Genomic DNA, 15876 nt, shown 5'->3' with positions numbered 1-15876 from the left:
CCTGGATCAAACTTGACCTTCATGAACCTCTTTTGGTCTGTAGTGTCCAATTCTCTTCTGGCCCCAGAAAAACAAATCTTTAGTCCCATCATACCACTTCACTCCAGATTCCAAATTTATACAATTGGTAGTGATGAACTCAACTTATTGGTCTATTTTGTACTCTTAGAATCACACCTACTCAATCTGGAAGCCTTTGCACTGCATAGCAGGTTTGAAAATATCCTGACCCATTCTTATTCCATGATTTGTTGTTTAACTTTCTCTCTCCTCTCTGAGGGAAAGACAAGAAAATAGAAATAGAAATGATGTTCCTTTCACCTTAAATTTATATACCACTTTGGAAGGATACAGGGAGCATCTTTCTTAGGGACAGTTATACATAAACTTGAAGACCAAAGTCTTAAGGCTAAGGACTAACTTTCATGATAGTATTTCAAGTGGAATTGACCAACAGGAGGCATGATTTTGGGTAATAGGGGATATCTTTTTTGTTCTTCAAATAAGGCAGTATCTACAAAGCTCCAACTACTTGCAAGACCTTAAGATGCTGACAAAGAAGAATGAGCCATGATTCCTGCCTGAAGGGGATTGCAATTTAACTGGAGAGACAGAGCATAATCAGAAGGAATGTCAAAGAACAATCCAGGATTTAAGATTTCCTGGGATAAAAGGGGTTTATTTGAAATCAGAGAACATAAATTTTAGTTCAAAACATCAAATCATAGCCTAGCCACTCACTATACAACTATGTACAATTCATAGTTTTTATGAGATCTCATTTTCCTCATCTGTCAAATGAAGGTTTGATGAGATGACCTTTGAAGTCCTTTCAGCTCTAGATTTATGATACTATTATAAAAGAGTAATCACAAGGCAGAAACATATTTAAACACCTATGAGCAAAGTAGATTTGAAATGCTGGCACACTGCAAGCAGTTGGAGAGTCGGAACTGGAGTGCATATAAGAGAAATAAAGGATAGCTATAGAGAGTTGGATAGGACTTGGAATCAAGAATGCTCATTTTCATGAGTTCAAATCCAGTCTCAGAAATTTACTAGCTGTGTGACCTTTCACAAGTCACTTAACTCTGGTTGCCTCAGTTGTTTCATCTATAAAATGAACTAAGGAAGGAAATGGCAAACCACTTCAGTATCTTTGCCAAGAACACTCTGAAAATGAGGTCACAGAAAGTAGGACATGATTGAAACAGTTGAACAACAAATGACTTCCTCCAGCATCTCAACACTCAAGAATACAGAAGGTAGATGGTGGGAACTGCCCAGAGTTAAAGCTTAGCTAATGAGATGACAAGGGAGAAAAGGACAGGATAAAAGAATATATAGTAAGTAAATGAGCTGATTACCTGAAAATACCAAGTATGACTGACTGGTAGAACATGAATGAAAGGTGGGAATAGAGAGAATGGTGGTTGCAATAAATAGGTTTAGGAAGGAAGAAGAAATGATGAGATGACAAGAGGTTATGATCCAAGTGGAGAATTTGAGAATTCAAGATCATGGAGTTGGTATAATTTTAGCTAGTTATGAAAATCTGAACTGTGATCAATCTTCTAGGTAAGTCACTGAAATTGAGGTAGCTGATATAGTTTAAGGCCAGGTTGTTTGAAAGGCCATCAGCATGCAAATATGAAGCCGGGGAATGGGGGGGGGGTGTAAATAATGGGAGCTAGACACTAAATTCCTTGAAATAGAGGGAAAGTGACTAGGAACCTGAATAAGAAGAATTTGGATAGGTATATGGGGCAAATTTTAAAGGAGGAGATTATCGCTTGTTAATGGCAGCAAAGAGACTGCAAATGAGTATAGGAAGCAAGGACTTTGCCAACTCCTCCTTTAGCCTGTTATGATAGGGAACATGAAAAAATGGAACAACAAGTACCGGAGAAACGTGGTGAAGGATGAGCTCTGAACTAGGAAAAGTTGTGTTTCAATGAATATAAGATGAAAAGAGTCTGAGAGGAAGAGATCTAGGATGGAGGGAACTTTGTTAATGAAAGGGTATCAGAAGGCACCAGAGGATGTGAGGGAAGAGGAGAAGACCTGGAAATAAGAAAGCCAGAACTGGATAAAGATGGGAGTACACAAAACAATGGTGTCACTAGAATTAGAAAGCAGGGGGTATCTTATGGCAAAGATAATTTTTATAAAAACTCATAGCACATGTCCTGGCTTGCCAGTTGTCCTTTAGATAAGACTAGCCCTGGTTGGTAGCCTGGGGAATCGATGAAATTAGATTATTCAAACTAGAAGTGACTTTAAAGATCAACTGGTCCAAACTGAGAAATTGGGAAGGGACTTGCTTCATGTCACACAAGAATGCTCAGACTTGAGCTCAAGTATCCTGATGCTTCATTTAATGTTCTTCCTAAGGAATCAAACCACCTTTTTTTTTCCCTTGCTGAGGGAGTCACAGGACAAGGAATGCCTCTCCCTTCTATCAATTCTTATAGTACTTTTTAGATCTCAAGGTTTCATAATTTTCTATATTGTATAAGAGTAATAAATGAATGTGTGTATATATATATGTATATATAAATATATATGAATGTAGATTGTTACCCCACTAGTGCTTAAGTTCTCTTGAAGACAGGGATCTTGTCTTACTCATCTTTTTCCCAAGAGTATGCTGGAACCAGCTCTACCAAGAACCTGTAATCAAATTTTCAGTGTAAATATTTATGCCTCAGTGATGGACAAATTCTAGGAGCTAGGGCTTCATTTATTGTGTCCTGATTGTTTGTACTTATTAAAGAAATGGGGAAATATTAATGATAGAAAATAAAAGTATATCATGTACATTTTTTCCGAGACCTAGTTGTTCAGTTGGCATATTACAATCAGTGTCCCTCTTAGTTCCAACCTTGTGCATAATAAATATATTTTAATAAATGTTGAGTAAAGGAATTATGTCCAGATCATTGCATGGGAAGGTCAGAGAATCAAGAGATGGCAATCACATTTCCATTTGTTGACTGTCTTTGAAAGAATACTTGACCAGCCAATCTAGAGACTTGAATTTTCTCTGCCACTTTTAATTGTGTGACCTTGGAAAAGTCTCTTGATCTCTCTAGTTCTAATTTTTCCCCTTTATAAAAATGAAGGGAATAAACTGGATGATGTCTGAGATTTCTTTTCTAGCTCTAGCATATGCTTGTATGATTCATTCACATATTTTCCTCAAGCTTCCTTGTCTCAGTGAACTTTGCCCATGGCTATGCTGGTCAGAACATGTCCTCTTAGCAGAAGGAAAAGACATCAAATAGGAACTGAAGGAAATCAGGCAGTGAGCCTAAAATAATTTGAATAAATACTGCTTCTCTGTTTATGGAGATAGGATCTTAGGATTTGGAGCTGTAAGAGACTTTATTAAAAGAAAAACCCAAGACCCATCTTTCTCCATTCCCATATTTTATAGCTGAAAGACTGAGTGACTTGCCCAGAGAGACAGAGAGTAGTGAGATTTTCTTGATTTGAACCTAGATCCCTTGACTCCAAGTTCTATACTTTCCCTCATCATACCACATGAGTTCTGGGAGGTTGTGGTGTCAGTCATTTCAGTAATGTTTGACTCTTCATGATTTCATTTGGGGTCTTCTTGGCAAAGACACTAGCATGGTTTGCCATTTCCTTCTCCAGCTCGTTTTAGAGATGAGGAACTGAGGCAAACAGGTTGAAGCGACTTGCCCAGGGTCACATGGTTTGTAAGTGGCTGAGATTTGAACTCAGGAAGATGAGTCTTTCTGATTGCTCTATCCATTGTACCCAGCTGCTCTGAGTTCTGGGTAGGCATTTAATAAATGAAACTTTGGATATATAGATCCATGAACAAGACCTTGCTTCACTGAACCTCAGTTTCCCCAGGCATGTGGGAAAAATTTTTTTTCAATTGTGTTACAGGTAATTTTTCCTACACACCAAACACTGAAACACGGAAGTCTCTCATAAGGACATATTGACTAAAGAAGTAATTGTACTAATCTACCCTTATACCAAATCACAGGTTGATAACTAAAATCACCTGTATATAATACAATTTGTGGTACTACTGATTTATTCTTTTACATGTAGCTTTTTAGTAAGCTACAGAGACATTCTTATCCCAACTTCCATGCCTGTTGATGAAAAAGCTCCCCAACCAATTCTATACATTCCCCTTGGAGTTTTTAAGAGTAGTTTGGAAAATTTGGGGGTGATCCCTTGAACCCCTATCCCAGAGTGTTCACTGATTGATATTGATTTGAACCACATAGGATTTTTGAGAAGAAAAATGCTTTATAAACCTTTAAAAAACTGCAGTGCTTGGGGCAGCTAGGTGGCACAGCGGATAGAACACTGGCCCTGGAGTCAGGAGTACCTGGGTTCAGATCCGGCCTCAGACACTTAATAATTGCCTAACTGTGTGGCCTTAGGCAAGCCACTTAACTCCATTTGCCTTGCAAAAACCTAAAAAACAAAAACAAAGTAGTGCTTTGAGGATTTATAATTTACTATTGTTCTTATTCTTGCTGTTAAGCTTCTTGACCATCCCCAAAACTTTTGTTTTTTCTTCTGTATAATGACAGCATTAGATCAGACATTCTAAAAGGTTCCTTCTAGCTCTAAAAAAGGACAAGTAAACAGAAGAGACCTTAAAAGAGTGTCTAATATGTAATTATCAAATCTTTTGGCAGTCCCTCCTAAATGAGTCTAAAACCAGTATGGCTTTGCAGGGCCCTTTCTCTAAAGTGGGGCTTTTGCATCACAGCTGCTCTCAGGGAAGCCGCTCTTTTGTTTTTTGTGGATTTTTATGAATTTATCTCCATCCTATCCCCTTAGCAGTCTTTCTAGGGCTGTGGCACTAATCAGAATAATTACAGTTGACAATCTCAATCCTTGTCTCCTAGGGCCTCTGCTTGCCCTCAAACACAAAGCCTAACAATGGACCATTGTTGGATAGTTCTCCTTCAGTCTTTTGTTTCTAATTCTTAATGGAATGCTCACGAAAAGCATGTGAGAAGAAATGATCTTTCTCCTTTGTTTCATAGAATGATAATTTTTCTCTTCCCCCCCTTCACTAGTTTTATCTGACTGTGTTCTCAATTTTCTGTTAGTCCATTTTATCATCCTTTTTAAAAAAAATTTCTTTTTATAAAAGCTCTCTCTCTCTCTCTCTCTCTCCCAAAATCCTTACCTCCTTTAGAAAATTCTTTTTACTCTGTTCCTTTTTCAGATCATCTTTCCCCTTTCCTTTGTTTAAAGAGCCAGAATTGTCTTAGGGACAACCCTGGGAGACCTATTGTGGACAATACTCTCCACATCCAGAAGAAGAAAACAGAACAAAACAAAAACCTACAGAATCTGAATGAATACTGCGTTCACTTTTTAAAAACTTCTCTTACATTTTTCTTTACTAATCTCATGGTTTTCTTTCTTTTCCCTTAGTTCTAATTCCTCATACAGAAAATGATTAATCTCTAAACATGTTAGAAACAATGTATACGGGGAGGCTAGGTGGTGCAGTGGATAGAGCACTGGCCCTGGAGTCAGGAGTACCTGAGTTCAAATGTGACCTCAGACACTTAATAATTACCTAGCTGTGTGGCCTTGGGCAAGCCACTTAACCCTATTTGCCTTGCAAAAACCTAAACCGCCCCCCCCCCCCAAAAAAACAATGTATATGTACAATTTTCACCAGACTGTCCACAGTTCAGGAGAGAGGATTGGAGGTTGGAAGGAAATTAATATATATATCTATATCTATATCTATCTATCTATATAATATATATATATATATATATATATAAATGAATGATAGAAAAATAAAATAAAATGGTTGTGAAAAAAATTAATTTTTTAAATTAAAAAAAAAGAATTGTCCTAGAGCACACTCTGAACCACCCCCACCCCCAGCTTCAGGTGTCCCCCTCAATAGATATCCTGACATTGTAAAGTCCCTCTTTCTCGCTCATCACTTTAGGGCCTAAAGTGTCAACAAGTTAATCTCATAAAGCTGGGTATGCTAACTGGAGACACCTTAAGAGTAGCATCTGTCTAATGTGTGAATCTTCACTCTAGCCTAGGGAGGTAGACAAGTTAATCCCACTTCTATGGAATAGATCAGTGGTTCTTAAACTTGTTTCACTTATGGTAAAAACCTACAGAGACCAAGGACTTCATTGGGCAATTGCCAAAACTGAGTTCAGTGGCATGTGAGGCACACCTAGTGAAGCCAATGCATTTACCAGCATTCCCTTTTTTTGGATCACTGGCATAAAGGATGGTATCTTGGTCAAGGAATTAGCAGGCTTGGGTTCTAATTCTTTTGTTATTCAGTTGTCTTGACTTTTTATGACCTCATTTAAGGTTTTTTTTTTTTGTACAGATACTGGAATGGTTTGCTATTTCTTTCTCCAGCTTATTTTACAGATGAAGAAACTGAGATAATAGGATTAAGAGACTTGCCCAGGGTCACACAGCTCATAAGTGTCTGAGACCAGATTTGAGCACAGAAAGATGAGTGGCACTGTGCCACCTTTTATTGGTCCTTATGTTGTCACTAAGTGACTTTGTGATCTTGAACAAATCCTCATTTTCTCTTTTAAAAAAGGAGTTACAGGGGTGGCTAGGTGGCGTAGTGGATAAAGCACTGGCCTTGGAGTCAGGAGTACCTGGGTTCAAATCCAGTCTCAGACACTTAATAATTACCTAGCTGTGTGGACTTGGGTAAACCACTTATAACCCCATTTGCCTTGCAAAAAAACTTAAAAAAAAACCCAACCAAACAAAAACAAAAAAAAAGTAGTTACCTTGATCTGAGGGTTCTTAACCTTTATATTGTCACAAGACTGCCTTGACAGTGATGATTCCCTCTATGATCGAGATCTCAGAAAGATTTGTTTTTAATGCATAAAATAGTACATAGTACTGAAAAATAAAACCATTGTGTTGAAATAATATTATCATGAATTGAAAAGAAAACAAGTTCATAGATTCCAAGTTAAGAATTATCACACTGGGGCGGCTAGGTGGCGCAGTGGATAGAGCCACTGGCCTTGGAATCAGGAGTACCTGAGTTCAAATCTGGCCTCAGACACTTAATAATTACCTAGCTGTGTGGCCTTGAGCAAGCCACTTAACCCCATTGCCTTGCAAAAGCTAAAAAAAAAAAAAATTATCACACTGTACCAGATCCCAGCTTTCATATTCTATGATTATAATAGTGTCATGGCCAGCCCTATAATCATAAGTTATTTATTTCAGTGAAGCAGCACATCCTGACCATGGCCCTGTCTTTGAAAATGATCAATTGAACCCAGTCCAAGTTAGAGCTCTGGTCCTGGAGTCAAGAAGACCTGAGTTCAAATTTGGCTTCAGACACCAAATATCTATACCAATACCAAGCACTATTGCCTGCTATTGTGACTCTGAACAAGTCACTTAACCTCTTCCTTTCTCCATTTCTTCAACTGCAAAATGGTTGTCTTGAGGCTCAATTGAGATGATACTTTTAAAGCACTTAGCTTCTTCCTTCTTTCCCTTCCTTAGTCAATAAGCATTTATTGAGGTACTATGCTAAACACTGGAAATACAAAGGAAGGTATAAAAAAAATAATCTGTACCCTCAAGGAGCTCACAGTTTAATGGGGTAGACAATATGAAAACAACTACATACAAAAAAAGATATATTCATAGTCAAATGGAGATAATCGAATTTGGGACTCAAGGGAAGCCAAGAGGCAAAGATGAAGAGGGAGAATATTCCTGGCATGAGAGATAGACAGTGGAAATGTCTGGAGTTTGGAGATGGAATGTCTTATATGAGGAACATTCAGGAGGTCCATATCAATAGTCAAAAGTAAGTTAAAAGAGAATAGGAAAGGTGGGGACAGGTGGGGTGAATTGTAAAGAGCTTTCAATGCTTTTCCTAGTGCTATAGAAATAGAATAATAACTCCCTGGGAAGCGGGGCAGGGGAATAAAAATTAATCATCAAAAAACTGTGGCATTGGTGGGAGGAAAGAAAAATGATAACATTTGTCATTTTAGACCTAGAAGGGACTTTGGAGATCATCCAGTTCAATTTTTTCATTTTATAGATGAAGAAATTGGGGCGTAGAAAGGGGAAGGAGACCTCTGACCATCCAAGTGGCTTACAGGCAGAACCAACCCCCTCACTTCTAATTCAATACTTGACATGTTGTCTGATAGTGGTTCTTTGAATCAGACAGTGTCCAAACTGATTTGCCTGAAAAAGACAGACAGCTGGTTTGGATTCAAGTCTTTTTGTTGTTCAGTCCTGTCTGACTCCTTGTGACCTCATTTGGAGTTTTCTTGGCAAAAACACTAAAGTGGTTTGCCATTTCTTTCTCTAGCTTATTTTTACAGATGAGAAAATTGAGGCAAACAGGGTTAAGTAACTTGTTCACAATCACTCAGCTAGTAATATCTGAAGGCAGATTTGAATTCAGGAAGACTATCTTCCTGACTCCAATGATTGGCATTCTAGTGCACCAATTTTCACAGAATTTATCAAACACCACTGAGTTATCCTATAGAACCAATTGACATAGTATCATAGATTTTGAATTGGAAAGGCTTGGTTTTCTCATTGTAACATGATGTTGGAGATCTCTTCCAGTTTGAAATATTGATCCTGTGATGGGTTTCTCCTCCTCATTTCTATTTTTATAGAACTAATAAATGACTGCATCCAGAAAGATCATGTTGATCTACCCACCATCAGAAATGGAGGAGGGGAGAGGAAGAGATAGGCATTTGAGAGTTCTGCCTCATTAGAAGCTTAGTGAGTCTCAAAGACCAAGCAATGAATTTATAAATACTCACCTTCTTGTACTGTTAGTGGAGAGAAAAGAAAGAAAGAAGTGATACCCAGCATCCTTCATAATTCCTGCAACCCTTTGTTATTGACTTTTTGAGCTATTAATCAGCATTGGACTAGCCAATATTTTTATAAGAATCATTTAAAATCACTACCTAGGTGACATGATGATAATTGACAGCTTAGACAGAAAATGACACTGATGAAAGGAGTGATGGTCTCTTCCCCCAAATTCTTTATACACATTCATGACTTTTTATGTTCATGAAAACATTCCTATAGGTGGCTCTGCTTAGACAATTGACAGTTGAACTTATGCCTATATTAACCCAGACTTTTAGGTTGTGTTCAATTCAACTTTGTTAAGCACCATTTTGTGCCAATAACTCTGCTAAGGGTTAGAAATTTAAAACTTCTTTAAAAAGATGAAAATTAAACACTTCCTTGAAGAGGTTTGTCTTGTTCTTCAGGGAGCACACATTCTCCTGAATGGAATTCCAGTTCTTCATTAACCCCTCCCCAAGTCCTGCTTTGTTCTCTGAAATAATGATATTTAACACTAACCCCCCCCCCCCCCACCAGGATTATGCCACCTAGAGATACGTACCTTTCTGCCAATATATTGCAGCAGTGGATTTGCTGTTGCTTTTCTGTTAAATGTTTTTGAGTAGAGAAGTGATATGGTTAGATACATGAGGAATAATACTTAATCAGAAAGCAGACCAAAGTATGGATGAAGTGGGAAAGGGAAATAGGTAAAGAGGCCCTTAGCATGAACGATGTAGAGATAGAAAGGAGAATTCAGATGTGAGATGATAAGTCATTAGGATTGAGCAACTTTCATGAGGGAATGTGGCTGAGGGATGAAATATAGAGGACAAAAGCTTCATCCTTGAGTAACTGAGAAAGATGGTGGTGTCAGTAAAAGGAGTAGGGAAAATAGGAGGAAATGTGAATGTCATGATTAAAGGAAGATGAACTCCATTTTGGATAAATTGAGTTTAAGTTGCTAGCAAAGGGACAAGATGGAGAAGAGGCATCTAAAAATGAGAAACGGAAGCTCAGAAGAGTAATCAGGGCTGAAGACACAAAGTTGATAGTCAATAGTCATAAGAGTAGATGAGGTTACTAAGGAAGAGAGAATGGAAAGAGTTGTAGATACTTTTTGGGAGATAACCACCCTTTAGAGCAGGAGGGGAAGAAGAACCAGGGGAGAAGATTAAGGATTAGAAAGATAAGCAGGAGAACCAGGAGAAAGTAACACTGGAGGCCAAGAGAGGAAAAAATATGAAGCAACTGAAATATAATAATAATTTAGATTTTTATAGCACTTTAGAGTTAACTCATGAGATCCTCACAATAGCCCTTAGAAGTAGGTGCTGCACATATTATTTATCCCCATTTTATAGATGGAAAAACTCAGAGAACTAAAGTCTGTAGATAGAAAAATCAGGATTCCTACCACACTGTGCAATATGTAAATCTAAGGCTATTATCTGAAGAAGTAAAGATGTATAGAATTTTTGAAATTGAAGTAAGATTATAAGATGCTAATGTGATATGCACATAAAACAATCATATACCAACAGCTATACCAACTATATTATTCAATACTGGTCCTGGGACATTTAGCAACTTGGGAGATCATTGAAGGTACATAATGGCCCCTGAATGTCCATGACTCTTTCCTTCTCAATCTCTGTATTTATACACAATCTTGGAAAAGCATCTGAGATGAAGTCTTTGTTTGGCCCTGAGTCTGTTTAGGGTTATCAAGGCTGCATTCCAGGGTTCCCAATGGACCCATCTATAGGAATGGGTTCATAAAAAACTATAGTACAAACAGAAATAATGTAAAGACTGACAAATTGCTTTCTGTGGGGGGTAGGGAGAGGGAAGTAAGATTAGAAGAAAAATTGTAATACTCAAAATAAATAAAATCTTTAATAAAAAAAAGAAAAGAAAAACTATGGTACAACAGGAGACCAGTGGTCCAAATAATCCTGTATCTGTCCCCAATCATCACGTATTGAACATGAAAACCAATCCCCCAAGAACAAATCAAATAACAAAGTCATCTACAAAAGAAGAGAATATTTCTTCCTGTTGCAAATAATCAATCTATATCCTATGAATCAGATAAGCTTCATAATTCTTATCCTAATAATGAAAGGAAGTGAACAACTATAGATGCATTTTATTATTCAAGGAAACTGATTTTAGAGTAGTACCCATGTGTCCCAGAGCATGATGTAATTTGTTTGGCAGAAACTTTTTATTCATATATCTGTTCAATTTTTTTTTCAATCCATAAGTTATCAGAGTCAGAGGAGGGCTTTCCTTTGTGTGTTAGTATAGTACATGAATGAATGTGTATATAAATGAATTCACCAAATATTTATTAGACTTCTATTGTTTTCAGGTCATTGTCTTAGGTACTGAAGTAGATGAAAATTTAGATAACACAGAGCTGGCCTCCAGTGAACCATACAGTCTAGAAAAGTGAGGTGATATTTCCATAAATAACAGTAATAAAAAAGGAAATGTTTAAGACTGTAAGTTGTAGAGCAGATGCCAATCTGCATTGGTTGGTAAATGAAAGTCCTCATCAAGAGCTTCCAACACCAATTAATTCCCAGGAGTTTATAAGAGAGGTGCAAATAAAGTGTTCAGTGAATGTGAAAGGAGGAAGGTATTTCTGATTGTGTAATATTGTAGAAGGTTGCATGTGAGTTGGACTTTAAAGGATGAATAGGAATCCATCAACTGGAAAGATTGTTCCAGGTACAGTTAAAAAATAAAGTTAATAAAGTTAAAAAAAAAGGTGGGGAAAAAATAGATGCTTATAAGAAGCAATGAATAGTTCAATGTGAGTAGAGCATAGAAAATGTAAAGAGAAATAGTATATTTGTTCAGTTATTTTTCAATTGTGTCTTAGTCTTTGTGGCCCCTCTTGGGGTTTTCTTGGCAAAAAAAGAATGTAGTGGTTTGCCATTTTTTTCTCCAGTTCATTTTACTGATGAGAAAACTGAGGTATACAAGGGTAAATGACTTGCCCAGGGTCATGCAATTTAGTAAGTGTCTTGTGCCAGAGTTGAACTCAGGAAGAGGAGTCTTCCTGATTCCAGACTCAGTGCTCTATCCATTGTACCATCTAGCTGTGAAAGAAGAATAAAAACATAAAAGTGATACCAGAAGGTATAAAGAGCAAGACTAAGGTGTTCAAACTTATTAATAAGTAAGAGGAAGGGGACAGCTAGGTGCCACAGTGTATAGAACACTGGCCCTGGATTCAGGAGGACCTGAGTTCAAATTTGACCTTAGACACTTAATAATTGCCTAGCTGTGTGATCTTGGATAAGTAACTTAACCCCATTGCCTAAAATAAATTAAAAATAAAAAGGAATAAGTAATAGGAAACTAGTCTAAAGTTTTGATAGAGGAATAAATGACCATGTCTAGACTAGTCTGGCATGAAGAATGCATTGTAAAGTGGGAGAGTGGTCAATTTAGGTGATGTGTGTACAATCATGGTAAACCAATTTCCCCATTATTCATGCTGTGAAAGAAGAATAAGAATAAAAGGGAAGAACTACAAAAAAGAAAAAAAAAACCCAAAAGCTAATATGGTATGTTTTGATCTTCATTCAGACTCCACTTCTTTTTTTGTATGTGGATAGCATTTAACATCATGAGTCTTTTGGAATTGTCTAGGACCATTGTATCATTGAAAAGAGCTAAATCAATCATAGTTGATCATTGCACAATGTTACCATTGTGTACAAAATTCTTCTGCTTCTGCTCACTTCACTTATCAATTTATATGTCTTTCCAGGTTTTTCTGAAATCTGCCTGCTCATCATTTCTTATAGCACAAGAGTATTTGTAAACCACAACTTGTTCAATCATTCCCTAGTTGATGGGCATCCCTTCAAAGTCCAATTCTTTGCCACCATAAAAAGAGCTACTATAAACACTTTTTTACAAGTGTGTTCTTTTTCCCTTTTCCCTCTTTGGAATTCAAACCTAGTAGTAGCTGAATCAAAAGTATGCACAGTTTTATAATCCTCTGAGCATAGTTCAAAATTGTTCTTCAGAATGGTTAGATCAGTTCACAACTTCACCAACAATGTATTAGTGTTTCATTTTGGGGAGGGTGGTCTTGGACAGATCTGCTAGGAGATTGTTGTAGTAGTCTGGGTAGGTGGCAGTTAAGGGACCCTACCAAGATGGTAGCTAAGGAAAAAGAGATATGGTAGAGCTTTTTACAGATGGAATTGACAGAACATATCAAATGATTGGGAAAAAAAGAGCAAAAAATAAAAATAAAAAAATACATCAAGATTTCAAGACCTAATGGTAGCATTGACTGAAACAACAGAAGGACAAGATTTTGAGGGAAAGAAAATAAACCTGGTTTGGGACTTGCTAAGTTTGAAATGGCAGTGGGATATCATGGTAGATAGATGGGTTTTATAGAAGGGATCAGTTAGAGAAGTGGAAGAAGAACCAAGAAAATGTCGTATCCTTGAGTCAATAAAGATGAGTATATTGTGAAGGATACAGTGGTCAGTACCGTCATTTGTTTACAGAGAGGTCAAGTTATGAAAACTGAAAAAAAAAAGGCTTCCCCAGAGCAGTGTGTCAATGTAATATCTAGGTTGGAATCTTGGCCAAGTTCTCTTCACTTCTACGGGATTCAGTCTCTGCATCTAAAATAGGAGTGGGAAGTTGAACTTTAGTGATTCACAATGTCCCTTCCAATACTGGAAATCAGTGACTTTTGAGAAAGTGTTTTCTTTCTTTCTTTCTTTCTCTTTCTTTCTTTCTTTCTTTCTTTCTTTCTTTCTTTCTTTCTTTCTTTCTTTCTTTCTTCCTTCCTTCCTTCCTTCCTTCCTTTCTTCCTTTCTTCCTTTCTTCCTTTCTTCCTCTCTCTCTCTCTCTCTCTCTCTCTCTCTCTCTCTCTCTCTCTCTCTCTCTCTCTCTTTCTTTCATTTTTTGCAAGGTAGTGGGGTTAAATGACTTGCCCAAGTCACACAGCTAGGTAATTATTAAGATTTGAGGTCAGATTTGAACTCAGGTCCTCCTGACTCCAGGGCCAGTGTTTTATCCATGCTACCACCTAGGTGCCCCTAAAAAGTGTTTTCAGTATAGAAATGAGAACAAAAACCTGCTCATATTTGTAAAAGGATGGGAAAAGAACTTGTTGAAAAGGCAGGATTGAAGATCATATGATTATGAATTTTTAGCTAGAATGGACCTTAGAGAGGACATAGTCCAAACCCTTCATTTTTCAGATGAGGAAATGAAGACTCAAAATAGATAAGTGCCTTACTAGAGGGTCATACAAAGCTAGTATTTGTGAGAGGAGAAATTTGAATCAGGTATTTTTGATTTCTTGGGCCAAATCACACTGCTTCTCCATTGAATAACAGAACATAAAATCTTAAAATAGAAAATAAGGGATAGGATCATGTATAGTTATAAAATAGCATTAGTTAAAAAGTACTTCAGAATTAGAAGAGAAACAGAGACTATTGGTGATAGTAAAATATTTTGAAGAGTGGACCAGTTTAGTTGAAAGATTTTTTTTAGCTGGCTTTAGCTGGCTCTCTAATAATTTTTAAGAGTGTGAGGTGAACCTGAGACTAAAAAAATTGATGATTGCTGATTTTTTAAAATTTTAATTTAATGTTTAATTTATAAAATAAAACAGGCATATCTAACATAATACAATAAAATTATATTTGTAAATGAAATGCAAGTCTGTAATGTTCAATTTATTATTACCTTCCAATATAATACAACTATTATACATTTTTTTCTTTTTTCTTCTCTTCCTTCCATCTTAGAGATAATAAATAATTAATAATTGATAATTGTTGATTGAAAATGACTAAAAGAGCAAGTATGTGCTCTGTAGTCAAGCAATCAATCAGCAAGAATATATAACTACAGGCCCTGGGTTAAATACTGAGGAGTCACAAAAAGGGCAAAAATAATAGAAAGAATGTATTAAATTAGACAGGTAGGGTCCAGTCGTCTCTCACAAGACCCTGCAAACCAGAGAGAAGTATTTAGAGTTGAGATATTAGGCTTGAGTCATTAAGAAATAAGTCAACAACTAAAAACCAAACACAACCCCCTAACTCATCCAAGCCCAATTCAAGGCCTTAATGTCCCCTATGAACACTTTAATGGGTTTTATGACCCCCTGATCACAAGACCAGAAAACTTCATGTTGACATTGTGACACTCTTTTACATTCTGCAGATGTTTCTGTCCACTTTGAATGATCTTTGCAGAATTTTGTTCTAGATGTCTGGATACCATGTTTGGATTAATACACATACACATTTTTTGGCCAAAAACTAAATAAAGAACAATAAGGAAAGAAAAATTAGCAAATTAATTAATACTTTTGATGAGCTCCCAATTTACAGAGCCAATTTTTATTAAATAAGCCCTTTTGCCTTGATTAAAGCTACAAATCTATAAAAGCAATTCTGACCCCTGATGTGAATTTCAAGATTTGTGGAAATTCAAATATCAAGACTAAAAAGTATTCATAAATTGGCAAAAGGTTTGCAGCAATCTGAGGGGTTAGATAGAAGAACCAAAGCAAGGCCTTTTGCTACCATAGCCAAGAAAAGGGGTAATAATAAATAGATTTCCTATTGGTATACTATGAATACCAAATATAACAATCAACTTAATTCCTCTTGTTTCTGGGATATAGTTATACTCTTGTTGAATCGCTGTTTAATTCTATGTTACATCAACTCTGTCCCTTTGTTTCCTGATAATAATTGCTATTATTCATAGACAGCTCATTGAAGTCTGTCTGACCATAACCACCTGGGGAAAACCATTAGTCCTGGCTTTTTTCACGACCCAGTATGATTCCCACCTTTTGCAGATCTTTCCCAAGACCAACTCCACACTCCCAGTCCCTTCCCTCTGATATCACTTTCTATATACCTTTCAAAAAATATTTTGCATGTACCCAGTTATTTACATATTAACTCCCCCCCC

General features: G+C 36.8%; 1 protein-coding gene across 2 annotated transcripts in view; it reads left to right on the top strand.

Moving 5' to 3' along the window:
• The window catches only part of ME3 (malic enzyme 3), a 324153-nt gene that overhangs the window by 141537 nt on the left and 166740 nt on the right, over positions 1–15876 (top strand). The gene's annotated exons all lie outside the window — the stretch shown is intronic.

Source organism: Macrotis lagotis, chromosome 1, assembly GCF_037893015.1.
Source record: "Macrotis lagotis isolate mMagLag1 chromosome 1, bilby.v1.9.chrom.fasta, whole genome shotgun sequence".
NCBI lineage: Eukaryota > Metazoa > Chordata > Mammalia > Peramelemorphia > Peramelidae > Macrotis > Macrotis lagotis.
This window is presented reverse-complemented; position numbering and strand designations above follow the sequence as displayed.